General features: G+C 59.2%; 1 pseudogene; it reads left to right on the top strand.

The window, feature by feature from the left end:
• Positions 1-7,590: 7,590 nt before the first annotated feature.
• Positions 7,591-7,709, top strand: LOC120617775 (uncharacterized; annotated as a pseudogene).
• Positions 7,710-10,002: the final 2,293 nt, after the last annotated feature.

Raw genomic sequence — 10,002 nt, 5'->3', positions numbered from 1 at the left:
GACACTCGGCACGTGCAGGACGCAACCCGGCCACGACAGTCACACGCACCCACGGGCCAGGTCGCCGGTCGGCTGAAGCTCGAAGGTTGCCTTCTGCCTCTTTGTAAGCGCAGCACTCAGGGTCGGGCCAGAAGGACCGTGGCCGCAGTCAGGAAGGGGGAGAGCCCCACTGTGACGAGGGCCACGCAGGGCCGTACTTCCCAGACGGGCCTGCTCTCCCCCCGTTCCCCGCCAGGGGTCTGGTATCAGCATGTGCGGCGGGCGGCGTACCAGACAGAAATCGGCCCTGTCCGCGTGGGGGTCCAGAGCGTGGGCTGCTGCGGTGGCTCTGCCCCCCACTCTGTGTGCCCGCATTTGTCGCTGGTCATCAGGCATATCCTGCTTAGTCCAAGTGGTCTGCACGCAGCCCCCAGCGGCGCCTGCGAGCCAGAGCCTCATGAAGGTGACAGAAAGGGGTGAGAGCGGCTAACCACGAGACGTCCACCCGCGTCCTGGGGATGCTCAAGCCGGGGACTCACAGGCAGGAGCCTCCAGCTTCGTCGCTGCAGGACGCCTGGCCTGGCCGGACTATCCGCCGGTCCCCATGCTCCTCGCCTCCTGCCCCAGGCTCTGCCTGCCAGTCCTTTTCCCGAGCTCTTGAAAGCTGGATCTCAACAAATGTTCTCGCTGTGATCCCTAAGTCCCGACTTTTCTTAGAGCAACTGTTTGTCTCCAATATGCACTTCAAAAGCCCGCCCATGGCTCTGTGATGACACAGCTCCATGCCTCTCAAAGCCTGCTATTCTGTCTGTCTGTTTTCATAGTGACTATTATTTCTATAATGAACGGCATGTTCTATGACAAAGGGAATGGGATTAAAGTCTTATTTGGGGAAAAGAGAATTCCATTTGGCCATGAGAATAACTGCCTGCATAAAAGTGATCTGTAAATGTGCCCCTTGGGATGGACAGACATGCAGGTGCCGCTGACGGTGCACCCTTAAGTATCCACGTGCATGCCTCTCCACTGGAACACGTGACCACACGTTCACCCTCTGAAACACAGCACACGCGACGCTTTCGCAGCTCTGGGGTCAGTTCACGGGGCTGAGGCCACCATGTGGGCCGGGCTGGCTCCTTCTGCAGCTCCTCGGGGTCGCCGGTCGCCTTGGCTTCTGACCTTGTGCCACTCCGGCCCCTTGTTTCCTTCGCCACAGCCGCTAATGCTTGCCCGGCCCGCCTGCCCCCGCTCACAAGGAACCACGTGACTCCACTCGGCCCCCCGACCGCCCAGGATAATCTCACCACAACCAGATCCCTAATTTAATCCCATCTTCTAAGTCCCTTCATCCCGTCAAGGAGCACACGCAGGTTTCAGGGGTCATTGCCATCGGCCTCCGCACAGAACACGTTACTCATTAAAAGACAGAGACTGTGAAACAACTGAACACCGAGGTACATAATGTGCACATAGGACTGGAGAGCATAAATTAAAACGCAGAAAGCCCAGGTCGGTACTTTTCTGCAAGGAATATTAGTTCCAACTTGAACGAGGAAAGGCAAACAAAACGCTCTCTGCTTGTCCATCCTGCCCTCGTCCGACCCGTTCTCTGTAATGCGGTTTCTAAAGTGCGAAAACAGCCACGCTCCCCGGCCCACACCCGGCCCTGCCAAAGCTACTCAGACGCTCCGCTGCCCCGAACTCATCGCGGTCCTTGCGAGACGCTGCATCGCCGTGCCGGGCTTAGCGCAGAGGAGTGACGTGAACGAGATTGCATTTGAAAGGATCATTCTGTCCTGTGTGTGACAAGTGGACTAGAGGTTTAAGGTGGGAGCTGGCTGGGAGGCCTCGCCATGGAGAAACGCTGGCGGCTTGGGCCGGGGCGTGGCGGGAAGGTCTGAGAAGTGGTTACACTCTGGACTTGACTCAGAGACAGAGCGGACGCACGGCAGAAACCAGAAAATCGACGGAGACAGAATGTCGAGGATTCTGGCCTGAGGCGCCGGATAGAATGCTGCCACTCACGGAGATGGGGCAACACGTGACCCGTGACCATTCTCTGCTGGAGAGCGGTGTGCCGTAGAGTCACTAAGCAGAGTGCTTGCGAGGAGAAAATGACACGCCCGCAAGCTGCTTTCCCGGCTTGGCAAGGCCGGTGGGGAGCGGAGCGGGTGCGCTCACCAGAGATTCTGACACATTTCAGACTTGAAGAGCTTCCCGTCCCACGTCTTACAGTCTCCAATGTACAACCCTTCATTTCAGAGACTTGAATAACAAAATTTCCTATTGTTTTGAAATAAAAAAACGAGTTAAAGGTTAAACAAGGATTAGGCTAAATCTCGAAACCTATTTTTTCCCACTCACAGAGGTGCGGGTCTTGAATTCTCCTTATGTTTCTGAAACTCTGATGACTCTGCAGAAACCCTGATGTGAGATGGAAAGTCACGTGAGCCCGCGCCTCCCACTGAGCACCGCGGTGAGTAATCGCAGCGGCGCTGACGCTCTTTGCCCGGAGTCTCCGAGACTCAAGCGCTAACGGGAAGGGCCGGGTCTGAGGCTCCGGCCGCGAACGCACTGGGAGACGCCACTCAGAAGGGCCCGGACTCGCCATCTAGAGCCACCGTTAAGAGCTTGAGCCTGGAGCCAGGCGGTCACGAACCCGGGCCCTCAACCCACCGCTCACGTGACTCAGCCTCGCGATGCCACTGCCTCCCCTTCCGATAACAGGACCCTTCTGGGCGAACTGCTGCGAGCATTAGCTGACACGACCTACAGGAAGAACCTGGCAGCAGCCCCAACTCGAAACGCTCAGCGTTACTCAGCCGCGTCTGCCAGGAAACGGAGGAGGACCAGCCGGCCCCGGCGGGAGCGGCCTCGGCAGGCGGGCAGAGCCCGTCTCCACCTCCTCTCGACTGAATCTAACTGACGATGTCCCCACTGCTGGAAACGGTGACCTATGGACAGCGTTTCGCTGTCACATTTTCTCACGAGAGGTCAGCACACCTGCTTGAAGCCGCGTGATTCTGCCTTAGAAGGAGGGACGAGGTGAGTCCACAGTAATGATTACATTGTCGCTCCTGCTTCGGCCAGCGCTGGCACCTTCTCCCTGAACTTCCTTTGTCCAGCCCGCAGTGCTGCCCCACCCTTGCACGGCGACCCCCAGGGGTCGGTCGAAGCCCTGCGTGGAAAGATGCGTGGAAAGATGTATCTTACGCCTCACCTGGAGGCTGTGGTGTCAGCACCGTGCTGAGTGCCAGCTGGGCTGGGGTGTACGCCTTCCTTAAGGACATGTGTTGACAGTTACTTTCCTCATCGGTCCCCCTCTCGGGGGACCATGAGCCCATAAAATCTTAGCAGGTGCGCACACCAACTATGCAGGAGACAGTCACGCCTGGCATAGAGCAGACTGTGTGTCAGCGGACACTCCCTCCTTTCTCGCTGCACCCCGAGGTGGCCCCACCACCCCCTCCCCCCCGCCCAGTGTGGCCACTTCCTGTGCCACCCTGCTGGCCGTCCACACACCTTCACATCCAGGAGAGGCTGCTGGCCGCTCTCTTAAGGTGAGCAGACAGGTCGTGTGCTCACTTAACAGTCCTGCGACTTATCGCTGAGCGAACCTGAACCCTGGATTACAGAGCTTTCTGGCGCGTCAGTGATTTTCAAGGCCACTCAAGGAGCTTCGCTAACGCAGGAGGTGTTTAACGGACAGCGCTCACTCGGTTCAACGTCTCCGGCGACACGGGCCCCGCCGTCCCCAGAGCTGTCTGCTGCAGAGATGTGTTCTCTTTTAGCACAGTGACACCAAGCAGTCTGACCTCCTCCAAAGCACGGTCCCTAAACGTTATTTGACATCAGTTAGGTTTGAGGGAAATGTTCAGTGCTTAGGGAAGCCACTTAGATGGCAGGAAGTCATTTACATGACCTGCTGGGCCACCTGGACAGAGACAAGGGCTCATGCTAAAAATTCAGCCTTAAAACCTCAGCGGATAAAATACGAGCAGCATAACCGGGAACACAGCCCTTCGGGACCAGGTTCTGACCTACTTCTCGGGCCCTGGGGGGCCATCTCCCTACAAACACATGCGTGCGCACACACATGCACACACGTGCACAGAGATGCACACGTGCACACACAGATGCACACACATGCATGCACGTGCACGCACACACACAGATACACACACACGATGCTGTGCCTTCTCCTTCTACAGGGTCTCTGCCTAGAATGGTCTTTCTCTTGCTCTCCAGAATTCAGCCTAATTGTCACACCTCCTGGAAAACCTCCCTTGGTGTGTGCACTGTCCTGGAGGCTGCCGCCCCTCGTACTGTCCTTTCTCAGCATCTGGACAGAGCTGAAATCCCAAGCAGCACGGTCCTAAACAAGCAGCTCTATTTCTTATGTGTTTCTCAATATCCAAAAGGTCCTCCTGAGAGTTTATATGTAAACAGAATTTCTATACCTCAACTAGCATTTTAAATACATACAAGTAGTGCCAATGTGAAGAAACCGACTTATGAATGTAGTTCTTAAAAGGTGTAAAGTGGACTTCTATCAGTTACTCTGCATGCCTACGATTACACACACATAACAGAATTATGTATAAAGCTATGAAATATATAAAAATGTAACGTATGAGAGCTGCATTATAGATTTACCATATATATTGCGCATGTATATTATTACACATGCTTTTTTCACATTTAGACTAAAGCACACCAGATATTGGCTATGCTCTAAGGGGAGCCGCAGCTGGCGGGGTGCTCTGCGCCGTCCGTGAGCAGGTCCACGTCTGAAGCTGACGGACGGGCGGGCGTCGACCCCTCGTGAGTCTGAGCCCCCGCGGCCCGGTCCTCGAGCCTGGTGGCTCCCGGCGCGACCCCGCTGGCATGCTGAGGACAGCGTCCGCGGGCCCGGGGGCAGAGGGCAGGGCCCGGGGAGGAGAGATTCCCAGCGCAGAGCGGGGCTGGGCAGGTGCCGCCCCCGCCCCCGCCCCCACCCTACACCCCGGAGCGCAGGGAAGGGGTGCGGGGGGCTTAGCTCCCCTCGGTGACACAGACCCCGACGGCCAGGAAGACAGCGCCCAGCGCGGGGAGACCGGCGGTCGGTCCACGCCGCATCGCCATCAGGAGAGAAGGACCGTCCCGCCCTCGTGGGCCGCGGCTTCCGGGGCGTGGTCTCTACTTAGAGCGCCCAGGACGCCCGAACCGCCGGAACCGCCCGAACCGCCCGCCCCGGCCACGCACACGCAGAGCCGGCCCCGCCGCCCGGCCGCGGAGGTGTCGTCGTCCCGTCCCGTCTCTGCGCTGCGCGTTCGCGCGGTGACGAGCGCTCACCGGCTCCACCCGCGGGGACCGCGCCTCCACGTGGCGCCCGTGTCCGCCCACGCTGGGCCCGCGGGGACGGCTGCAGCCGGGGAACCGCAGTCCGGGTGGCCCTGCTGCCCCGCGGTGGGACCGACAGCCCCCCTGACGCATGCGAGCTCACACGGAGGTGGAGGTGCGAACCTTTGGCGGGCGACACCCGCGATGCCCTTCTGCTTTTTAAAACGTCAACACCTCTAAAGGTCTAAATCTCCCAGCTCGCTGACGCCCGTGACAGGCGACTCCAGAAGGGGGCGGGGTGGCCTTCTCCTCGATCTCACGCTCACCCGGCCCCTGCGCAGAGCTGTGAGCCTGACCTTTTGTTTTCTGAAGGAGGCTGTGGCTGTGGCTCTATGTCCTCCCCAACCAAAAAGAGAAACTTTTAAAACTTCCGGAACAAGACACATCTAGAACCGCCACCACGGGCAGGGGGTGGGGGAGAGGGAGCGATGGTCACGTGTGACCACGTGCAGGCAGCCGCAGTAGGACGGCTGTGACCCAGAGGCGGCTGCCCTGAGGGGAGCCCCCCACGTGATCCCGGCCCGCCCCCTCCAACGGATGCCCCACACGCATGTGCAGTCACGGTACTTCCATAATTTATATCACTTGAGTGAAATCATAACTTCGCAAATTAAGCAAGGAATACGTGACCTTGACCTCGTCATTGAGGCAGCGGAAGCTGAGACGTGCCTCATTCACGCTCAGAGGTTGGCAAGTGGCCGGTCTGGCCCGGGAGCCCACTGCCTGCCTCGCGGATCGCTCCAGGTCCTACCTGCTTCCCGCCCTGGGGGACCCAGAAAACAAACGTGAAACCAGCAACCAAGCAGAGGCCTCCGAGACGCCCATGCTCCCCCCAACGGTCGGCTCCACAGTGCCGAGTGAAAGGCGCCGCGCCCCGTCTCCTCGCCCCTCGGTGGCGCCTGACGGAGGAGCGCGGTGCAGGGACAACCGCTGCCCAGAGGCACTCTCGCCCTTCTGCCTCCACCCGTAAATCACCGGGCCTTTGAGGAGGCAGCCACCTCTGGGCTGAGCACAGCGAGTGCCGAACTGCAAGTAATAATTTATACCGCCGAGTAATTTCAGACTGAAAGCGAGAGAGATTTCTCGACCCTCCCAACGCCGAAAGGGAACGCACGCCATATAATTTTATGCCAGCAGCACATGTATCATGTGAAGGGGGAATATTCTTTTGATGACCTGAATGTTATGTGTTGTCATTAAAATATGTTTAGCCAAGGCTGTGGCTCCATTTGAAGCCCGTTTGAGGGGCCGCGTCACGCCTGGTCTCAGCAGGACCCGCCGCCAATCTAGAGAGCGTGATACGGAGAACTCCGTCCTCACGTTAGAGGCGCGGAATTTACAGTCACTCGAAAGCAATTTTCTGATTGGAACTCGGCCCACACGTTGCGATGGGTACAGCGAGGACGCGAGGGGCCTGTAATATCCATCAATGACAGATTCTGGGGTTTAAATTCTCTCTCCAAGCAGGGCCAAGGCAGGCGGATGCAGAACTGGACAAAAGCCGTACGGAAGCTGTACGAGCCGATGAAGTTCTGCCCGACGCCGTCTCCTGCATGAAACGCCCCTGAAGGTGCCCACGAGCCTTCGCTCAGTGCAGTCTCGACCAGCAGATCTATAAACGTGACCCGTCTCCTTGACCCCGGCCTGCCAATCCCTTCGGCTGAGAGACTTCTCGCAGTTCGTTTACACCCACGTTCTTTCCGTGTAAGCTCGCTTGGTTCCCAGGCATCGACGAGTCTTCGCGACCATTCCAGACGCCCGCATTTGTTAGCTCAGAGGGCTGAAGTGCGTTCTGGCTCCTCGGGACTCTATGGCGCCGTGCTCGTTTATACCTCGAGATCCAGCCGTATAGACTCCCCATGATCTGACACACGCCTGCGGCCATATAGACCCCTGGCTGCTGCCAGACGTTCCACACGCCTTCACAGTGGCACTCCACCCAGGCCAGTGTACTTAGTGTACTCTGGAGAGAGTGACGCTGGGCACTAATATTTCTTTAGAACCCCCCGGGCGAGGTGCAGACAGCACCCCGACCCCTTGGACGCCCGAGCTTTCCCGCACACAGGAGCGCCCGACGGCCCCATTTCAGCGCAGGTCTGACTCAGCTCTCTGGATGGGGACAGAGGATCTGCATTCCTCACAGGCTCCCAGGTGAGGCTGGGCTGCTGGTCCGCGGTCAGGCTTTATGCATCGCAGTTCAAACCTATTCCTTCAAAACTCGGCTTCCGCGTCTACGGCCATGCCATCCTGAACATGCCCAATCCCGTCTGACCTCAGAAGCTAAGCAGGGTCGGGCCTGGTTGGTACTTGGATGGGAGACCGCCCAGGAAGACCAGGTGCTATAGGTGTAAAAACTAAAAAATAAGGATTATAAGCTGACAAGCTCCTTGCAATCTGTGAGGTCAACCGAGGGTTGCCTTGCCTAAAAAACAAACAAAAAACTCGGCTTTGTGAGGTGTCCCCCGTGAAGGCTTTCCTTGTCCTCGGCAAAGCTCTCGGCAGGAGGGAGCCCTGTGCCCCTCGCTCCCCGGTCTCAGACATCGGAGTTGACACGCGCCCGGCCTCCCTGCGCACGCACGTCCATATTCTGTGCTCATCTTAAGGGCGAAGGCACCGACTTGCTCATTCCTGTTGTCACTTCATGCGATAAAGGAAGAAAGAGAGTGGAGGGCAGAATTTGGGCCACTCCTGTCCCTCTCGATCACTCCTAAGTACCCACTGCCAGACGAAGCTGTGTCCTTCCGCTGTGCCCAAGCCTGACTCTGGCACTTATGGATGCACAGGGCCCAGCGGGACCCGTCACTGCCCAGAGGGCTCCAGTTAGCCACCGAGCCCTACCTTCCTGCAAACCCCAGAGGCCTAAACGGATGGATGAGCATGTGTTACTGCTGCTCGGCTATGGCCAGCTGGTGGGCAGGAGGGTTTAATAAAGAGGCGAACAGGTCCCCTTTTGTCTAGTGAGTGGGGGACCCCAGGTACAACACTGGTTGGTTACCAGGTTCACGACAAGCCCCACGCTCAGGGGTCATGAACCAACTAGCTTATACCTGCGTTGCAACAGTTACGCTAAAAATTACAGGACTTTTCCTTTCTCAAGCTCAGTTTAGTCTTTAGAGTCCTACGTTTTTAGTGCTATTTAATGAAGTTTGTTATTTCCTCTGTGTAAAAGAAAAATATACTTTTTATCAAACCAATCACTAATAGGAAGGGAGGGAGAGAGCCCTCTTTTCAGTGGGCATTCAGATTCAGTTACTATGTTTTATATGACCGAGGATCTGGAAAAAACTCTTTAAAAATATTTCTTTCTGATTCTGCCCAAATATCTAAATTCTCACCAGGATACCCACCATCCCTTTGCGTATGAGAACACAGACGCTACTTGGGATGGCTGCCGAGCGACCGCACAGCTGTCCACCAGCAGCCCTGCAGGGGTGTGTTCCTGTGGGACTACGCTGGAACCTCGAAGGGAAGGGACCCGGCACACAGCCTGTGGGGACAGTGGACAGCGGGAGGCGCCCCACCCCAGCCCCTGAGGGACAGGCAGGAAATGCCCGCTTCTGAGATGAAGCTCGAACCTCTAGGAGCCTGAGGGCCGTGGGGAGCGCGGGGCGGGGCGGGGGCGCAGGGGAGCCCAGGGGTGACAGGCAGGAGGCGAAGGAACTGGGCAGAGCCACGATCCGTCTCCGGAGCCGGTCCCGGCGTTCAGCGCCCAGCTGCCTGGCCTTTCTGCGCCACGGGAACCGGCCCTTCTCACCGGAAACCTGTCAACTTTGCCGCGGTCAGAAACGACGGGGCGCGTTCCGGTGCGTCCGCGTGGGGCCCCGCGCGCACCCCGGGTGGGCAGGGCCGCTCCCCGGCGTCCTCCACGGCTCCGTGTCCCGCCGGCTTCATGCCACCTCCGTCCCGCATGTCCTCCCTGCCGCCCCGCTGCCCGGCTCCCGCGCCCTCTCCTCGCTCGCTGGGAAAGCAGGAGCCGCAGGGCCGAGGAGAGACCGGCAGGACAGGCGCGGCCCCGAGAAAGGTCACAGGGAGTTTCCAGTAGAAACGCCATTGTCACCTGTCACGGAGACGAGGCACGCGGCCCGGGGCGGCGTTGGGAACCCCGCTTTGGAAGTCTGACTCCAGCCCACGGTTCCGCGGGCCAGACGCCTTCGCCCGCGCGTCCCGCCCGCGCACGCCCTGGCGCACGCGGCTCCCCGCGCACGCGCCGCCCGGGCGCCCCCTCCGCGGCCCTCGCCCCTCGGCTCGCCGTCCCTCGGCCTCTCCCTGCTCCTCTCTCGCGCTCACGGGGCCAAAAGCGACGGGCAGAGGACGCGGCGCCGACGAGGCGCGGTGTGGGTGCCGACGCCTCCGTCCGCCTCCGTCCGCTCCCCGATGCCTGGGCGGAGAATGCGGGGTGCGCGGGAAGAGTGGTCTTCGGCCGCCTTCCCAGAGGAGCGAAGAGCGACCCCGCCTGGCGTGCTGGCTGGGAGAGAACGGGCGACGCCCGGAACGCGAGGGCCGTGCCCCAGGAGGCCAGGCCCGCGGCGCAGGCGTCCCGGGCTAAATGCGCGCTCGCCCTGCGGTCCCCCTGGCACCGAGGGTCTCGTTTGAGGAGACTCCCAGGCTTTAATACTGGATCTGCCTCTGACAAACTGCGAG

This window comes from Pteropus medius, unplaced genomic scaffold (genome assembly GCF_902729225.1).
Source record: "Pteropus medius unplaced genomic scaffold, Ma_sr-lr_union100, whole genome shotgun sequence".
Classification (NCBI taxonomy): domain Eukaryota; kingdom Metazoa; phylum Chordata; class Mammalia; order Chiroptera; family Pteropodidae; genus Pteropus; species Pteropus medius.
This window is presented reverse-complemented; position numbering and strand designations above follow the sequence as displayed.